At 37.7% G+C, this 20,250-nt stretch overlaps 1 protein-coding gene across 29 annotated transcripts in view; it reads right to left on the bottom strand.

Moving 5' to 3' along the window:
- The window catches only part of MBNL1 (muscleblind like splicing regulator 1), a 194,483-nt gene that overhangs the window by 138,320 nt on the left and 35,913 nt on the right, over window positions 1–20,250 (bottom strand). The window contains exon 1 of one of the 29 annotated variants that reach the window (XM_059686815.1): window positions 58–457. The exons of the other annotated variants lie outside the window; for them this stretch is intronic. The gene's annotated coding sequence lies outside the window, so the exon portion shown is untranslated. Of the gene's footprint in view, window positions 1–57; window positions 458–20,250 lie in introns of those variants that run through there. 29 annotated transcript variants of the gene reach the window in all.

The following is a 20,250-nucleotide window of genomic DNA, read 5'->3' as shown; positions in this document are numbered from 1 at the left end:
TCTCTCTCTCTCACACGCACACACTTGCTCACACACACGCACACACACAATACTTACAGTGAGGCATATTGCAGCCAGCCATCGTAGATTTATTAAAAAAAGGGGCCGTTTCCCCTGGTGAAGCAATGCATGATAGAGAGATAACCAATCACAGATAGTGTTGCAGCAATATTCTGGGCAGAAAGCCAATAGTGTGGGCTGTCTTATGAAAGGTCGCGCCTGTCAGACGTTCATTACTATGCTATAAGCACAGAAAATGTCCATCAGATGTGACTTATTCCACTGCAAGAGGACGAGCATGTGGGTTTTGAATTTACCCAACATGCAGTGAGTGGACTAAACCATGTTAGTTTCAAAACAGCTCCTAAGACAAGTCCGAGCACTTGAAGATTATGGCCAGAGGCGGGGGGAAAAGCAAGGTTTAAAAAATTGCAGCTGACTTCCAAGCTGCTCTCCCTCTGGCTCTGGGCAGGGACGGGCACTGAGCAGCCTGCGCCTGCTGTCCTGACACGTGAATAAAAAAGGAAAGGGGTGTTTACGAATGGTACGTTCTCCTGACCTATCCAATTCACTTCCTTCTGAAGCCTGAGTCCTGCCCCTCCGCTGAAAGCAGCCCTCATACTGTAAAACTATTCCATTCAGCCGGCAGACACTTTGTCAATATATCACAGGCAGGCGAGATAGGAACAAAAGCATCCTTTATTCGTCCATTTTTTAAGCAGAAGCTGAGGTCATGTGGGGAAAAGAAGGAGTGCAGTGTTGTCAGTGTGTCTGGCAAATCTGAAGTCAACCTCAAGGGAGAAAGTGATTCCATTGCAGAAACATTAAATATTAAGTGAGCAATTTGATTTGGGCAGCTAGTGTGATGCACTTCAGGGGTACGAGTGAAGCCAGAGGCTGGGGGGGGGCACATGGGGGGGATCCCCTATTGCCTAATTACCTAGGCACTACAAGACTGCTCCTTAGAGCAAGGCATTTTTGCTTTTAGCAACTTACTTTCTCTTTCATTCGGAAGGGCAGACTTTCAGAAAACGCTCAGTAGTGACAGAAGCAAAAGTATACATTTTTCCCTTATGAATGTTATCAACAAAGTAAACAAGGCTTTAATAACCTAAAAGTTTCACACTCCAAAGAGGCAAATGCACAGTCGTGTTTGATTATACTTCTTCAAGGGCCAAAAATGGTCAATTGGCATATGGTACATTTATAACCTAGACACCAGAAAATGCCTATAATATAGACTATATAACTGAACCAGAATATAGAATATGAATATATATTACATACATGTAAACATGAATATCTAGCACATATTTTAAAAAATTTATTTTAGGGTTAATACTGTCATTCTTAACATTATTTTTTTTAAAAACCTACCAGATACTTGGCTTAGAAAATACTGAAGTAACACTACAACTTTTGAAAAAGATAAAAAAGAACCAACTCATATCAATGCTCAAGAAATATTTTTGTTTTCAAAATATTTTCTGGTCCTAATTCCTAGTTCTAACAGAACAAAGTCAGGTCAGTCACCAACTCTAACATCCATCCACCTTCCTGAATCTTTGCCCTGATTCAGAATTTCTCAGCTACTGCATGCCTTGAGCATGCACCACACCTGAGTCAACAATCTCTGTTGTCCTTCCCTCTAGAGTTTTGAAATGCCTCACCTGCAACATTCACTTCCTGCAAAAGCCAGCTAAGAGGCCCCCTCCTCCAAGAAGCTTCCAAGATGCCACCTCCTCCCTCTCCATTCATATATTAACCTACCTCCTCTGAACTACTACACGGCGCCCTATACAGGGTTTTATTTCCTTATAGGTCTGAGCCACTGTCCCCAAGGGCAGAAATAATCTGTCCCTAGCATAGTGATGAAAAACAGATGGATCTCCATAAACGAGGGTAAATCATGTGATCGATGGCTATATCTGGACTGGAATTATCTCCAGGGCACAAAGATACACAAACACACGTATGAACACACCCTTATAAACATGTACATGAGCACAACACATGAATATAATCACATACCTGAACACACATATACGCACACATCCGTCACGGCCGCTATAAATTACTACAGCCCAGCGTCACGTCTAGGAATCTCCTTGGCCTGGACAGCTCCCTCGCACATTCCACACAGCAGCTTTTCCCAAACCTCATCACTCTCCAGGCCCTACTCCTCCGTGTTCCTCTCTGTCAACGGGGGATGATCTTCTATGTCACAAATATTTCCTAGTCCAAATAGCGGCCCTAGGCCATGAACTCTCTCTCACCTTCCTGCCGCCCATCTTTATACTTCCTGCATCTTCTCGATCTCCCAGGAGTTTTCCCTTCTGCCCACAGCTGAGCTTCCCCCTTGACTCACCCCTTCTCAAGATTTCTTTCCCTTTATACTCCCTCAATATATGAACTTTCCCTCAATTCTGTCTTAGCCCTCCAACGGGTGAAGGAACTACAGCATGGAGGCGGTGGCCTGGCAGGAGCCAGGGAACCCTGGTGGCTACGTGTCCTCCTCTCCGGAAAGCTCTCAAGGCGTCATTCCCAGACTTATGTCTACGGTGTCATCTACACGCGCTGTATTTCTGCTCCTTCCTCTCCCATTCACTGTGGCATCTGTATCCGTGTGACCTCCACACATATTACTTCACCGTGCAGCAAGAGCCGTCAATGCCCCATAAAAGCCAAATCCAAAGCCTTTACTTGTACAGTCCATTTAGTTTTGTTAGTTTCAGGTGGACAGAATAGTGGTCAGACAATTATACATTTTACAAAGTGGTCCCCACCTGGCACCGTACATAATTTACAATATTATTGGGTAGAGGGGGTCAATTGGGAAAAGGGGAGACATCTGTGATACTCCCAACAATAAAGATAAATTTTAAAAATAAAATTATATATATACATATACAAATATATATATACATATACAGATGTGTGTGTGTGTGTGTATGTGTATATATATATAATAATCCCCATGACCGTTCTGTAACTACCAATTTATACTTCTTAATCCCTTCACCTTTTTCACCCAGTCCCCCAACCTTCCTCCTCTCTGGCAACCATCAGTCTGAGAACTTCCTCTGTCTTAAACCTTTCTCCTTATCTTGAACTGGCACATTCTAGTCTTTTGGTTTCTCCCAGTGCTATACTCTAGCCTCCTGCCTTTCAGAGAGCAGTGGGGAGGAGCTGGGAGGGTTCCTGGCATATGCCATGTGGCTGGGAGCTCCTGGGACTTGTTACAGGCTAACCCTTTGTTTCGTTTGACACATACTTCCTCACCCCTTCAAGTGGGCAAATCCCTTCTCCTTGTCTAAGTTGCTATTCAAACATCAACTCGATAAGACTGGGCTAACTATGGTAAACATTATTCCATCTCAGAATATTCTCAGTACTTTGTATCTCTTGGTTCTTTTAACCCCTGGGTTACAGACTCCCTGACAACAGGGTTTATCACCATATTTTTACTTGGTACCTAGAACATAATAGATTTTTTTTAAAATGTTTGATAAATAAATTTTACTTAAACTGATGATAATAAACGTTGCTATGACTACATAAGGATGTATCCCCAACCCTGAGAAAATATTTCAGCGTCATCTTCGGGGTCCACACTCTATGAGGAAGGAGGACGGTACCATTACTAATGTCTTCAATGCTTGGAGGTTCTGCCTAAATACAACTACCAAATCCATTTCTAGAAGTGATTATCTTCCCCCACTGCCATGTTATAAGCTTAATCCACTCAATTACTAAAATGCTGGCAACTGGGTGCTCTAATTATTTTTTAATTTCTGTAGCAGAGAAATTCTATTTACTTCAAAAGGCATTACTGGAAGAATTATAGACATATCTCTATAAGTTGAAAATACTATTTAATTGTAAAGTATATTGGGGAGGATGATAACCAAAATATTTATAATTAGCCAGGCATGGACACAGAGCAATCGAAATGGATACCAACCTTTATGCATTATTACCTAGCTGTAATGTATCTAGTAATATGTGTTTCCACCTCTGACATGGGGCGGGGGGGTAGGGGGGGAGGGGGTAACAAATTTAGATTACACTTTATAAATTTATTTGACTAAATTGCTGATATCAGATTATCTTTCTCTTTGCTTAAATAAAAGAATTTCATGGGGGACTGAAAATCTTCATAACTTAATATGTTGGTAATTAAGATTTCATTGGATTTGGATTACTACTGAATTCCCAAAACATTTCTTCAACTAGTAATGAATTTTTGTCCTATACAACAATATTGAAACAGGTGTGGGTAATGTCCAGACTTTTATATAATTCTTGCAAACATATCTGCACTAGAAATATGTGTTGCTTATAAATATTAAAGGAAATATTGCTGCTGTAAATATGTTTACTAGATAAACTGTGTATGAGGTAAATTTCTGACCTATATTTCAACATCTATATAATAAAAGCCTAAGCGACCGATAGAGTGGAACGACCAGAACGACCGGTCGCTATGATGAGCACTGACCTCCAGGGGGCAGACACTCAACCCAGGAGCTGCCCCCTGGTGGTCAGTGTGCTCCCACGGGGGGAGTGCCGCTCAGCCAGAAGCCAAGCTCACTGCTGGCAAGCGCAGCTCCCACCACCACGGCAGTGCTAAGGAGCAGCAAGCCAAGCAGTAAGGAGTAGCAAGCAGGCAGGCAGTAAGGAACAAGGGGTCCCGGACTGCGAGAGTGTGCAGGCCAGGCTGAGGGACCCTCCCCCCAGCGCAGGAATTTCATATACCGGGCCTCTAGTATTATAATAAACTTCCCTCAACAACCACACAAAGATTAGGGAATTTAATAGTTTTGCAGTGAGAATCAAACTTTTTGAAACCTTCCTAACAACAAGCCCTTTACTGACCAAACTCCAAACACACACCTATAGAGTTCCTCACATGATGTGACTTGTTCCACAAATAAGCATATTCTGTCACAAGAACTAAAAACCAATTTCTCCTTGGGTGATACCGAAAATCACTGTGATTTTTTACTTTAAGATATGAGGGGGGAAATAATAAGGGGAGAAAGAAAATGTAAAAATAGAAGAAAGAAAGTCAATAAAAGGTTCATGGATAAAAAGTTTTTTTTAAGCATGGGAAATAATTACTCATAGAAATTGATATATGTTAGCATTAAACTGACAGTGGATGTCCTTCATATAAATATCTATGTAAATGTACATACATACTTCAATAGAGGATAGACACGTACAAGGTATGAGAATAAAATGCTATTCTGGAGAACTGGATGGCTTCCATGAGCAAGATAAAATTTCTTACTCACATATGCTTACTAATCATTTCAGTTCTTCTGAACCAAAAGATAGGCGGCTTGGTCCTATTAATCTTAGAGTGGATAGCTGGGAATTTGGGGGACTTTTTTTTAATAGCTTTTGATTTCTGAAATAGGTTACATATTGAGGAAGTTAACTGAGTAATTATGTGAGGGCTTTTTACTCATTTACAAAGGCAATTTTATTCTAACTGGAAGAGATGTCCAACTTCACCATGTATATTTGGTGGGGACAGAAAGGGAGCCCCTTGCCCCAAACCATAACTTCTCATCCCCTTCACTGGTGTCGACAAGTCTGTAATAAGCAATGCATCACTTTAGTAATGATTTAATACATTACTAAATAAAGTTAGCAAGTGAATAAATAGATAGATAATAAATCAGTAAGTTTATTTGGAAAATTAGTCATTTACTATGTTAGCTCATGAACAATTTTGCCCAGGGTTCATCCCAAATATTAACAAAGATTTCCATATACAGGCCACTAAGCATTTCTGGAGGCTGTATAGCCATTTCTCTGCTCACTAAGTTCCTAAATAGAGTAACAGAGCTGTTATTTCTTATATGGGAAAAACTGTGGTCCAAATGAGTTAATGCAGTCTTCAGCAGTACTCAAATCTACCTAACAAAAAGCTGAGGTCAGTGTTTCTCAGCGAGGGGTAAGCACACTATTGAAATTTTAAGTGATACAGAAACAACATACTTTTAACAGAAGCACTGGAATGCTAACACTAACCCATCAAGCCTGTGATTACACAGGTATGATAACTTACAAAGGGCTCAGTTTTAACAAAAAGAATTTAAAGAATAAGACTAAGTAAATACATTGGCAAAAAAAACCATGAAGGAGATATGCAAATGACTGGTTTTAGAAACACTGCTGTGAAAATAAGATAACTTTCAACCACACATCCTCGGGAATGGAATGTCAGTGTGGCCTGCTGGTAGACATACTGCAAAATGTTATGGGTGACAAGTGGCTGCCAAGAAAAGGCTCTTTACCAACTCCAATAAGTAAGTAATCTAAGGTCCGCCAAAGCATTCCTTTAAGATTCTGATAGGTCTGATTCCCTAATCATCAAGTGGTCCCTTATTGGAGGAATAAGGAAAGAATGTTAGTGACGCACTCACTATCCCCAAACATCAGAATTCCAAAAGCAGCTAACCAAGCTGCACTCACTTTAGAAAATGATTATGGCCCCTAAGTATTTATAGTTAAGACAAAATAAACATGAAGCCTCTACTCAGACGATGATTAAAAAGTTAATTTGAATTGATTCCCCTATCAGGTAAAATTTAAAAGGCTTTAAGGTCATTAGAAGATAAATGTATCACAATGGCTCACTGCATTTTGTACACCAGGTCACTAGCTTTGTACCGAAATAAGCCTTCATCCATCCCCACTGCAAAGTTATCTTCCTAGAAGCTTTTCAAGCTCACTATCAAAAGTATTCAACCAGAGGATGTGAACAGAGAAGTGTCTACTTCTCCCAAGAAGACATACAGGTGGCCAACAGGTATATATGAAAAGATGCTCAACTTCACTAGCTGTAAGGGAAACCATAATGAGACATCCCTTCGCACCTATTCTATGGCTGTTATCAATAAGACAAGTAATACCAGTGCAAGAGAGGATGTGGAGAAAAGGGAACCCTTGTACACTACTGGTAGAAATATAAATTGGTGCAGCCACTATGAAAAGCAGTATGAAGGCTCCTCAAAAAATTAAGAATAAAGCTATTTTTAATATATACACATATGCACGCAAAGGAATACTACTTAGCCATAAAAAAAATAAAATAGTGCCTTTTGTGACAACATGGATGAACCTTGAGAGTATTGTGCTAAGTGAAATAAGTTAGACGGAAAGGTCAAGAACAATATTTCACTCATATGAGAGATGTAGAACAAAAAGCAAAGAACAAACAAGCCCACAGACACACAACAGGGTTGAGTGAAGGGTGAAGAGGTAAAGGAGGTCAAATGGAGACAGAAGTAGACTAGCCTATGGGTAGTGAGGACACAGTGCAACACACAGATGATATATTATAAAACTATACCCCTGAAAATTATATCATTAACCAACGTTACCCAGCAAATTTATTTTTAAAAAATATCCAACCTTCAACACCAGCCCAGACTTACTAGACCCTTCCCTGGCTTTAATTTTATTTCACAGAACTTGTTAGTAGTTGGCATATTAGGTACCTATCTCACTCCCTGCTTATCACCTACCTTTGCCATAAAAATGGGCACTCCGGGACAGCAGGCAGTTGTCAGGTTAGTTCTCCAAGACAGAGCCAGCACCAAATCAGTGCCTGGTCCAGAGTCAGCCAACAAGCAGTATTTGTAGTTCAACTGAATTTTTCCTCAGTATATCTGAACACTAGTTCATAAGGATTTTCTACAAGTTACAATGTCTTGGCTACAGGCACACAATTTAAGACACCGTCATCATCACCTTTATAACTGAAGGAAACCAGCATCAAACTCCATTCATTAGGAAGAATATGAGGCAAGGAAGTTAACATAGAGCCATATTTACATTCCTTTTTAATTATGAAGTTGATGAAAGATTTTTTTTTTTTTATCCACAGAATAACTGCAAACAGTTACATGTGGCTTTGCAAATCAGAAGCATTTAAACAGTTATCTGGGAATTTCTGACAGAATCAGTCATCAATTCTGGCAAAAGAAGAGAACATTTGCATTTTTTTTCTGATGATATTCAAACAGGCCGCCTTTTAACATTTATCTTTTATTCTAGAAATGAGAAAGTATAATAAAATAACAGGGCCCATGCTACTTTATCATTTGTCTACAGAAAACATTAATCCCATTTAGTATTATATTTACTTATTACACAAAAAAGTTACTTTGTAGGCATTAGGAAGTCATTTTTGATCTGTCCATATCATTTAGTAATCAGAATGCAGAATACAACAAAATAAAGAATGCTGGTATGTGCTCAAGAGCTAAATGGTAGAAAAACCAAATGTCACCCTCCTAGCAATTTTCAAGAAGATTGGTACCTTGACCCAACAGAATCTAAATGTGAAATTAGTATAACAAAACTGTGAACATTAAATGGAATGCAATACATTTTGATATTGTTATTCCCAATGCAATTGAGTCTATAGTTTACTTAAATAAGTTATATTTTATTTGGCATAGTAACTAAGGGCCAAAATCTTTATTTTAAATTTCAACCTTTATAACTTCTGAACAATATCACCTAGCTTTTCTTTTTTAAAAAATATATTTTATTGATTTTTTTTTTTACAGAGAGGAAGGGAGAGGGATAGAGAGTTAGAAACATCCATGAAAGAGAAACATCAATCAGCCGCCTCAGCACACCCCCTACTGGGGATGTGCCCGCAACCAAGGTACATGCCCTTGACTGGAATCAAACCTGGGACCCTTCAGTCCGCAGGCTGATGCTCTATCCACTGAGCCAAACCGGTTAGGGCTATCACCTAGCTTCTTACTGCAATTGGTGGTATCACTGCCTAAAACATTTTTAAATATGACCTTCATTGCTTGAGAAATGACAGCAAATTCATTTATGCTTCCCTAATAACATTATTGCACAACTCAAAAATAAGTGTGGCATTGATTAATGAGAGAACTGGGAAATGTTCCCATGGACCTTGTACATCCCTGAAATTAGCTGCATGTGTAGCTCTTTGCCCCACTGTTCCAACTTTTCTTCCAAGATAGATATCACTCTCACAAGATCTCCATAATTAACTCATCCCTGTTTTCCATTTGAGCATGCTCAATTAATTGAGACAAATTATAAACTCAACATGTAAAGAAATTTTCGAATTCAGGCCAAAATACAAAGCATGTCTCTATTGGGACCACATCATCATAGTTGCCATATTTTCCAGAGCTCCTAAACATTTAACGTGGCAATAGCCCTCAATACTATCAACTATATCTGAGTTTAAAAGCTTGATCTTAATAGATAAATCTTGAATTTCCAGATGTCTGATCAAAAACCTAACAGTAATTTCAATCCAGGAATTTTCATTGGCTTATTTCTACTAAAGAGTGCCCAAAATGTGTTGCTTAATTATTAATCATTATGAGAAAAGTATATAAAAATCTGTTTGCAGTTAAATAAAGACCTAAAATAATTATTCTTCAGAATACACTAAATGAAACCAGTTATGAACATAGTATGGTATTACTTGAATATATCCTAATTAAATGAATTAGTGGATTTCCTATAATACAACACAATGCATAAACATTTCCTCCTTCCATTTAATCAGTAAAAGTCCCTATAGTTTCACATATGTAGCCCTTATTGAAAAGTTTACAAATATTCAAGCCACAAAGTTGTTACACAGTTTAATGTTAGAATCCTATAGATATTTCTATTGATTGATATGTTTGGTCTTAAAGATTACCTTTTTAACAAATATCAAAAGATCCTCTTAATAACATGCAAATATCAACTGAATTTTTCCAGTAACAATAAAATATGAGAATCTCAGTTAAACTTGAGCTTTAAAAAAAAAAAAGTCACAAATTCACATATCCTTACATACAAACAAGAATTGTTTCTCCTGATAGTGAGTCAAGACCCAGTTGTCTTTCCCTGGTTTAAAGGAGGAAGATATGTTACAAACAAAGACATGCTTTGACAACTATTATTTTCACTCGAGTGTAGTGTAAGTATTCCTTCCAGAAGGTTCTACAGAAATTACATATTTAACTAGGTCTGAGATGTTGAAAAACAACCAATTAAGCTGATATTATTGCAATTGCTATAGAATAACCCTGAGCTTCAGATTGCATTTTGCAGAAGCATAAAATTTCAAAAGACAGCTCTGCAGTTCTTTAAAAGGGTGGTAACAATACTCTCAACAATTAACTATTTTTTTTTAAAAAAAGGGTGGTAACAAGGAGGCATATTTTGTTTGCCTCTACCTCAGTATTTCTTATAAGGCTTCACTCATAAAAAAGAAAAACATACTGGGAGGTTCTACAAATCTGAAAATATAAGATTAACTGGATAAAAGATAATTCGTCTCCATGATAACTAAATTTATATCTATACATAAATGGTTTACCACACTTGGTGTCACAACTCGAATTCCTTGAATATCTAACAGACTTCAGAACTGAAATCTCATTACATATGCATCAAACAACAATGCAGAACTGGAATCTGTGAGTCATTCATTCCCAGTAACTTTGCAAACATACATGAAAATACCAAGAGTTGTAAAATAAAATTAAAACCTTCCATGTGGTGTGATTAACAGTGTGAAAGTAAAGGATCTCATATTAGAAATGTAAAGGCTCAAGAGCAAATTAAAATTTCAACCAAACAGTGTCTACTTAAATTTTGAGCCTATTTTCTCCTTACATATCTAGACTTTCACATCTTCAGTGACCACAATAACCTGAATTATTTCAAAGTCAAATAATTAACAATTTGTACTCTTAACTACAGCTCTGCCTTTTTTATGTATTTATTAAGCTTAGGTATAAATTATAAAGCTATTTCCTATACAGAGTAAATAATAATGGAAGAGATGGTAAAATAGAAGTTCAAATGATGAACAGAAATCTCTAGCAAATAATTTATGTAAATTACATACATTAATGCCACCTCTTTTTCCTTTCTTCCTCCCTTCCTCCCTCTCTCCCTCCTTCCCTCCCTCCCTTCCTTCTTTTTGTAGTCTTAGACATCGCTAAATGAATGCATTCACTGCAATAAATTTAAAACAAACAGAAGAGTTTTATTGGAAGTCAAACTGAATTTCCCTTCCATCTACTGTCAAGTCAGAACCCTCTCAACCCAAGGTAACAACTATTATTAGTATGATGTGGTTTGTCCTTTCCCTATTCATTTACATACATATATACACATGGTTTATCATTTTACAGAAACGATGGAAACATACTGAACATATTATTCTGAAACTTGCTTTCTACAGTATATATTAGTGACCTTTCTTCGTCAATAGAAATATACCAACATAAATACTGTTTAACAACTATGTACTACTCCATTATCTGTCCATTTTTTACTAGTGGTAACCTATGTTAAAGCCAGCTTTCATTATTTTAAGCCATGTTGCAATTGTATGAACCAACGATGCTTACATTTGAGTGGTCTTAATAATACACTTTGAACATAGAGTATTGCATATATTAACTTTGAACTAGAATAACAAATTTCTTCCCCAAAAATGTTTACCAAAATGTACTTCTACCAACAATGACTAAAATGCTTTACAATGTCTGTTAAATCTATGTTAGACCTTAAATGGATACTATCCCTAAATTTAGATTGTAAATTTCTATTGTGGGAATGGGCAAAAGATATATGTCCTTTTTCTGACAAATAGAACGAGAGACTTGTCAATGTATTTTGCAAAACATTTTGAACTGTTAGCCCTTACATGGCAACTAATCAATGGAAACATTTGTAAAATCAGTTTTTCCACTCTTGTTATTTCAAAATAAATCATTTCATTCCTAAAACAATCATAATATGTATATTTTGTAATTATCTGCCAAAGAACGGGGGCTGAAAGCTTGAATATTAGTAAATTTGGGGGGTGACAGTGTATCAAAACAAAAAATATATAACTTACTATTCTTATTAATAAAAACAAAATGTGCAGTTAACAGTCCGCAGGGCATGTTATATTTGGAAAATCTCTGACAGCACAATATCTAATGATTAAGGGGATGTGTTTTTTACACATTATTTCTACGAATGTCAGAAAATATCCTACTCCACTCCCTCCTTTTTTAGACACTAATTGACTAAAGGAAATGGTTTCTGACAACGGCTATAAATAATGCAAGGCGTTATCAAACTAGCTAAGGCACAATAAACGCGGTGAACTCACAGAGGCCCAAGCACATTTTCCCACGTGGTCCTTTTCCCTGGGGCTAGGGCTCCTCTTGCCTCCTTTCTGACCCTAGACTGGAGTGTTCTCCTGAAGTGCCATGTACTTCCAATTAAAAGAACCAAGACAGGCATATGCTTTTGGCGGACTTTTGCCAATGGACATATGCCCTGTTAGAAAAGAAAATAATCTCCCTTCACTTAGCCCTCTTTCAAACAGTCCTTTTTCAATTATTAAAACAGTTCAGAGAATAAAGAAGTACTTGAAACTGGATTTTTCTCAAAAGTCTTCAGATGCTTGGCTGGCAACGTGTGGGTATGTCCAATGCTTTTATTATCTTTTTGTCAATGTGATTTCAGCATGTTATCGGAGTATAAATAAAAATCACACTTCTCAGGAGATGAGATCAAAGATTTTCTTGTAGGATGTTGTACTTTCCAAAAGAGTAAATGTACTGAACACACAATGAGCAAACTAACCCAGCAGTTTGTGGCTTGACTCCTTTGGCAAATAGGAAAAGAACACCCCTTTCTTAATTAATTGTTCCTAAGGTTGCGTACATTCTGAGAACGCTGTAACACATGAGGAAATCCAAAGAACCGACTGCACCCTTCTAATGCGACAGTGATTAAAGGTCTATGTGTCCCCACCAGCAACATATGCACTTAAAGAGCAATAACCAACTTTCCAAGGAAATCACAATGCATTGGTAGCTGGCTAAAAAAAGCCAAGTAACCGCCAACAGTTTATCAATAGCAACACTTTTTGTTCTGGGATATAAATGCTCCTGGAAGAATCTCTTTTTTTTTTTAAATATATTTTATTGATATTTTACAGAGAGGAAGGGAGAGGGATAGAGAGTTAGAAACATCGATGAGAGAGAAACATCGATCAGCTGCCTCCTGCACATCCCCCACTGGGGATATGCCCGCAACCCAGGTACATGCCCTTGACTGGAATCGAACCTGGGACCTTTCAGTCCGCAGGCCGACGCTCTATCCACTGAGCCAAACCGGTTTCGGCACCTGAAAGAATCTTAAACTATCTGAACAGTCAGCTGGGAAGGACTGTTAAAAATATATATTCCTGGGACCTACCCTAGACCTACTGAGGCTGAAGACGAGGAATCTACCTTTAACCGAACTCCCTAGGCTATTCTCAATTCCATTAAGTATTGGCAATCATAATCAACTGGAACTAAAATATTACTCCCACCAGCAATAATTTGTTACATTTCTACCCAATAATTTTCTAAAAACCCAATGTATGTCCTGAAAAGATGGCTTGTTGGAGATTTGGTAGCATGCCTTTTGATTATATTCCATCAACTAGATAGAAACATACCAGCAAAATGTTATGCAAAGTTACGTTAAATTCACTTTTTAAAATATTATTTTAAACCAGGCACCAGGCCATGTCTGCCCCTCCACATCAGTCTGTGATACTACACACCATGTCATATCACTCTTCACATCTCAGATCACTTACGTTATATTCCTGCTCAGCAACAGTTCACTCCCAGTTAGCATGCAAAAATATACTTCGTTTGTAAGAAGAATCCCTCCCACTCAGTATATTTAAAGGATTACACTGGATAAATTCAAAGAGGGATCATAAAGCAATCTTAAAACTTTCTATTGCCCTGGTCAGTGTGTGGCTCAGTTGGTTGAGTATTTTCCCATGCACCAAAAGGTTGCTGGTTTTATTCCCCAAGAAGGCACATACCCAAACTGCTGGTTGGATCCCAGGTCAGGGTGCATGCAGGAGGAGCTGATTGATGTTTCTCTCTCTCCCTCTCTCTTCCTCTCTCTCTCAAATCAGTTTTTTTAAAAAGTCTCTATTATATTTGAATGTCAAATGCACCATCTATAATAATCTATAATAATAAAAGCATAATACGCTAATTAGACCAGACATCCCTCCGCACATCCTTCCAGATGACCTTCCAGACAAAGCCAGCGCTTCGAGGGAAGGCCTGGTCCCGGTTGCCAGAGGGAAGCTGGTGCCAGAAGCCAGGGGAAGGAAGACCTACGCTTGCACGAATTTCGTGCATCGGCCTCTAGTTTATATATAAACACATGCATAAAATAAATACTTTAGAGATAGTGATATTTAGTCTCCTTATTTCATATTTATAGTAATAGTTTATAATAGTATAGTTATTTTTCAAAAAGATAAAAAAACAATTAAACATTTATACAATCACTACAATATGATAAAATCAATTGTTAATAGATAAAATGTGAAATAAGGATTATTATATGTATAGGTGTATAGATAAGTACAGATGTTTGTGTGTATGTGTATGATCAAAAGAATAAGAAAAACTTTAACATAAAAATTAGTCAAATCATGTTCTTCATGTATAACTAAAATATAGCTTTTCATTTAAATTCAAGTAAAACCTCTGTGTTAAACTTAATAGAGGGGGAAAGACGTAAATAATGCTTTAATCTTCTCACAATAAGAACCACTTTATTTTAGATAAAACTACAAACTATGCTCCTTCATTAAGTAATAACTCTTTCAGAAATCAACTTTTGAGAAGCTGGCTTGTGCTACATTTCTTTCTGATTTATGTATAAAATCTGCAAGGTATGCCTCTGGTTCTTTAATAAAAAAAGTTTCTACTGGAGGAACCAAGTAGAAAAATTTATCTTTCCCCAGGACTCATATATTCTGTTTTTGTTCAACACTAGCAGATAATATTTTATATTTTGGTATACAATTTCCTTCACCTGAATTTTGACATTTGCTACTCACACCTCTAAGCGATGGTTATATCATCTTGCCCGCCTGTAAACAAATAAAGTCAGGCTTGCATGGTTAAGTGACGGACTCACTAAAGTCCCCTAAGGTAATTAAAGGGAAGAATTGGGACCCCAAATCAGGTCTTCTGATTCAAATCTGAAATTTAATTCACAACACATGCTGACAACTTAATGCCAAAGTTTGTGGAAATGACAATGACTACAAATATAATGGAAGCCATAAACCAGAGAGATTGGGGGTGGAGTGGGATATGATGAAGCGGCCCGCCTGCATCACTGTGGTTTGTTCTGAGAAGTAAGTGAAGGAGAAAGCCTTGCCTATAGATTCTTAAGGAGATAAGATGATCCCTCTATGGAGTTGAGAGTTGGATGTTATTGTCTTCATACGACTATGGAGTATGCACTGGACACTAATGACATATACTTAGAGATGTGAAAATTATACACATGTCTATCAGGTTCTTCTTATTTAAGACTGTTAATCAGTTTTAATCCAGTAATTAATACAACACAGGGTTCTACTTAATAAGTGATTTAAAGATTGTCTTTGAGCACAATTTTATTTTTTGTTTGTTTGCCTTCTGAGCAAGAAGAGTCGACATTTTCTTCAGAGCTTTCATTAGAGGAGTTCAAATTGTATCAGCAGGAACCTACATAAGTAAAATGGAATTCTGCTCTAAAAGTATAAAACTAAGTGTGTGTTAAATAAGTATACATACAGTAAGGCTGACCTATATCAGCCACTAAAATAGTATCTTAAAAGCAGTAAAGGAGATGGAATAGCTGTCTGGAACACTTCTAATCTAAGCCATGTAAAGTCAGATTTTTGACAGCTGTTAAAACCATAGAAAAGTACATTGGGGAGAAAGCGCTCAGGGTTTGAAAAAATGGCATAAACGGTATTTTTCTTTTACATGTACCAAACCTGTTCTCTTTCACTAGTATATTAGTTGCCTTATGGCAGAGAAATGGTAAATATTGAATTCCTTTCTAATAAGAAAGCCCAAAGTCAAAAGAATAAAAAAAATGCAATCCCAGTTCCACTGCCCCAAAAGATCTCCTTTGAAAAGAAACTGCAGTTGTTCTAATTGTGCTTCATGGGTTTTTGTTGTTGCTGTTCTTTCTTTCTTCCCTACTATCCTAGAGAAAGAAATGCTTTCTTTCAATCCAAATACATATATCCAACACAGACAATAACCTTAAGTGGATAAAGATATTCATTAAAAATAATCTATAATAATAAAAGAGTAATATGCTAATTAGACCAGATGTCCTACTGGACGTCATTCTGGACAAAGCCAGGGCTGAAGAGAAGCCAGCCCGGGTCCCGGGTGCCAGAGGGAAGCCAGTGTTGGCAGCCAGGGAAAGGAAGACCTACTCTTGCACAAATTTCGTGCATCGGGCCTCTAGTACATAAAGAAAATATGTATTGATTATGTTAATAGTTTATTGATGACCCTCTTTTGTAGCCTAGACACAGGGGTGAGACATGGATCCAACTTTGAAGAATTTACTGCTTAGTCTGGGATGTAAAACCAACCCACAAATAACTGTACATTAAAAAAAGGGAGGAGTATACAGCAGAGATAACAATAAAACTTGGTAAGTTAGAGAGAGATGTCAGGGGTGGTTTCACAATAGAACATACATCTGAGATAGGCCTAGATTTAAGGATGAGTGAGTCTCATTTGGTTACAGACAAAAAGTAATGGCAACCCAGACTGTGGTAATACCACATTCAATGTTTTCCATATCCTTTGCCAGGATATAGAAAAGCACAGAATGTGAACACTGGGGGATTGGTCTGTTTAGATCACCCATATGAAACTGGATGGCAGGAGATAGACCTGGAATTTGGGGCTGGACACAAGTCAGTAAGAATTCTGCCTTCACTTCTTCATTACATCCATGCCAAGATTTCACCCAAGGGCAGAGTCAAACTATTTAACTAAATACCCTAAGGGCTAAAAATAAGACTATATATGGGAGATGAGGAGATCTTATTAAATAAACTCAGGATTTTTCTACTTCCTAAAGCTTTTGCTTTGGTTGCCAGGAAGCTGAAGAGATAAATTTAGTGCTCAATTTCATCTCAAGTACTCGTTTCATCTCTTTTCCTTCTAATTGATTTGTTATGTCTCTTCTTTACAGTCCCATTGTTATGAGCACTTGACTGGTGTAAGCCGACTCAGATCCTTTTTGGATGTAGCATGCATCATGCACAAATAGAATTAATCCACATTTGTCCTGGTACCAGGTAAGGGTATAGATGCAACGCCAAGTTTCAGAAGAGAAAGGAGATGTTAGAATTCACCCCAGTAAAGCTTGTTCGTTATACATGTCCTCTGTGAAAGATGGCCACACAGAACTAGGAGACCCCATTACAGCAGTTAACAATGTACAATGGTTGGGTTCAGCAACCTATCTTCTTGCCCGGATGTCCAGTTCGACCTCCCCTGTGAATCCGTGTTCTTACTCTAATGCCAAAATGACCTTCAGAAATGCACAAGGCTTCCAAGGCTGCAGATATTTTCAGCTGTATCAGCCCTGGCTGTCACAGCTTTCTGCTGGGTACTGAGTGGCAAAACTGGAGCCTCCTGCACTAGCCTGACCTTTTAAACTCACAATGTTGTGCTGCCACTCAAAGCTGAGTTTTCTCTTTCTGCCTTCTTCTTTGTGATGCTATTTCTCTTGCTAAATCGTAAAGCAGACAGCCTAAAATGGCACTTTTATATGAAAATACTTTGCCTATACGTGGTAAGCCTAACTTTAATAGAGGCTTTGGAATACATATTTGCTGACTTCTAGAAATAATATTTTTTTAATCACTGAAAAGAGTATTTAAATGTTGTGACAACAAGAACCATAATAATGTCATTATTTCTGCAATGGCCAATTTCAAGTTTGAGAGATGTCTACATTTTATAATTGTACCTCTATAATTGCATCTGTTTGTGTTAACTATTATATATTCAATGCTTAGCACAGTGCCTAGAATATAAAACAACTCAAATTAATATTTAAGCAAATGTTGCAGAATCTGCATGCTTAATTATACTTCATTTATCAGAGGACCAGTGAACTGAAATATAGGTGCTTAATTTTCTTCCCCCAAAACTAGTATATCAGCAAGTAATATTTCTCTTAAAAATTATGCAGGAGAAAAAAATATGCAGGAGAATTCTTAGTACATGACAGGAAACTATTTTTTAAATCCATTAATGTCAGGTCATTAACAAACAAACCTGTTGCTGTATGAACAGGTTAAAGTTTAATGTCAATGGAAGAAAACAGCAATGAAAATCAACTCATTAAGACACAGATTAAGTTTCTTAATAATGCTATCTATCAAGTGATCTCAAAGCTTAATAACTATTACAGAGTAATAATATATTTAAATTTATGCTTGTATATCAGTGTCTTTTGTTTCTACTTAGCATCTGTGGCATACTATAATTTCACAAATCCTATTTGTAATCACTTCAGAGAACCACAAAATGATATTAAACACAATATTTCAAAGCAAATTTACAAACTCACACTAGTTGGTGAATGTATTCCTTCACTTCGTATATTTACTCTGTTCCATGCTTAGCTATAACTTGCGCACTACTTCATAATCCTTCACGGAATATAGACATACAATGTATATAAGACACATATATGCACACGTGACACACACAGACATGCTCTCATTACTCCACTAGAGTTTGGGGAGAAAGTGAGAAAACATCATCAGAAATCTCCGAGCGAATGTCAATTCTCAATGACAGGTTTGATTGTTTTTATTTTGGCAACTGGTTTCTATTTTTCAATGATGAAAGAAATGAATTTAATTGCCCTAATGCCTCTAGTAATGTAGCTGAATAGATTACAAGAGCATTGCAACAGTCTTTTGGGGTTCAAGATATTCCCTACGCTGTACAACCTAAAGCCATCCACTTGAGCAACTGGCAGAGTGCTATGTCATTCACAAGTGACATCAGAAACTGCACAGGTGGTAATGATTTTGAGTCTAAAAGTAGATTTTGCTGATCTTGGCGAGTGCCGGGGCAGAGGGTATTAGGTGTGCAAACCACAGAGGCAGATAAGGCCATTTGATACGGCCCTCCCTTCCAAGCCAGTGGAGCTTCAAAGCCTGTTCCATCTTCTGCCTTTTTATGGCCACTATGCTTCAAAACCTGTCTTTCACATTTTCTCTCCTCCATGTAGTCTTTCTAAAACTAACCTGGATTAGACCTCAAATCTATATACTCCCTGTAATCGTGTACTTACTCAGGGAGACAAACAGCAAAACTGCTGGGTTGAGACCTCAGCACTCAGAGTACCTTGCTATTTGACCTTGGGCAAATTAACTGACCTTAACCTTGAGGAGCCTCCATATTCTCACCTGTGGACTAGAGAGGGCCAGCAGCGCATACATCTCACAGGGCTGCGTAAGAGCCAGACACGGTCACACAGATGAAAGAATAAGTTCCTACCAGATACACAGCTATTTTTATAATTATGATGATGGCTCATGGTCTGGTCTTTCGTGACTCTTGTTTTGTTTTCGTTGTTTCACCATGAATGAACCTTATCCTTTAGGCCAGGGGTGGGCAAACTTTTTGACTCGAGGGCCACAATGGGTTCTTAAACTGGACAGGAGGGCCGGAACAAAAGCATGGATGGAGTGTTTGTGTGAACTAATATAAATTCAAAGTAAACATCATTACATAAAAGGGTACGGTCTTTTTTTTTTTTTTAGTTTTATTCATTTCAATGCGGGCCATAGTTTGCCCACGGCTGCTTTAGGCCATACACTTCAGAAAAGCAGAACTTGAATCTTAATTTCTCTTGAAAATTTCAGTTGACATATTATCATCAACTTTTTTCTGCAGTGGGCTTTAAATAAGCATTGATGAGTAGAAATGAGTCATGGTGAGTGATAAAAGAGCACTTCTGACTTTTCTAACCTAGAATGCAGATTAAATCCTGGACACAAGGAACAGCCCAAACCCTTCGCAGCTGAACAGGGTCTTACAGGACACGCACCGTTGCACTGTCACCGTTTGGGAGTTTGGAAACTAGCCCACAAAGTACAGCTTTATTTCCTGCACATGAAGAAAAGCCGGAGGAAAAAGAGCATCGTGTGCACATCTGAAACCCTTTGTCATTGAAGTGAAATACAGCTCACCTCTCATTTATGGATTTTTTTCTCTTCTGTTAACATAAAAGTTGCAGGCTCTGAAACTGGACTTTCAGGACTGCGTGTTTTAATCTCACCAGGCGTGAGCATGAAGAAGCTTC

The sequence above is a fragment of the Myotis daubentonii genome, chromosome 3 (genome assembly GCF_963259705.1).
Source record: "Myotis daubentonii chromosome 3, mMyoDau2.1, whole genome shotgun sequence".
In the NCBI taxonomy this organism is placed as follows: Eukaryota; Metazoa; Chordata; class Mammalia; order Chiroptera; family Vespertilionidae; genus Myotis; species Myotis daubentonii.
The sequence above is the reverse complement of the archived record's forward strand: the minus strand, read 5'-3'. Positions and strand labels throughout refer to the sequence as shown.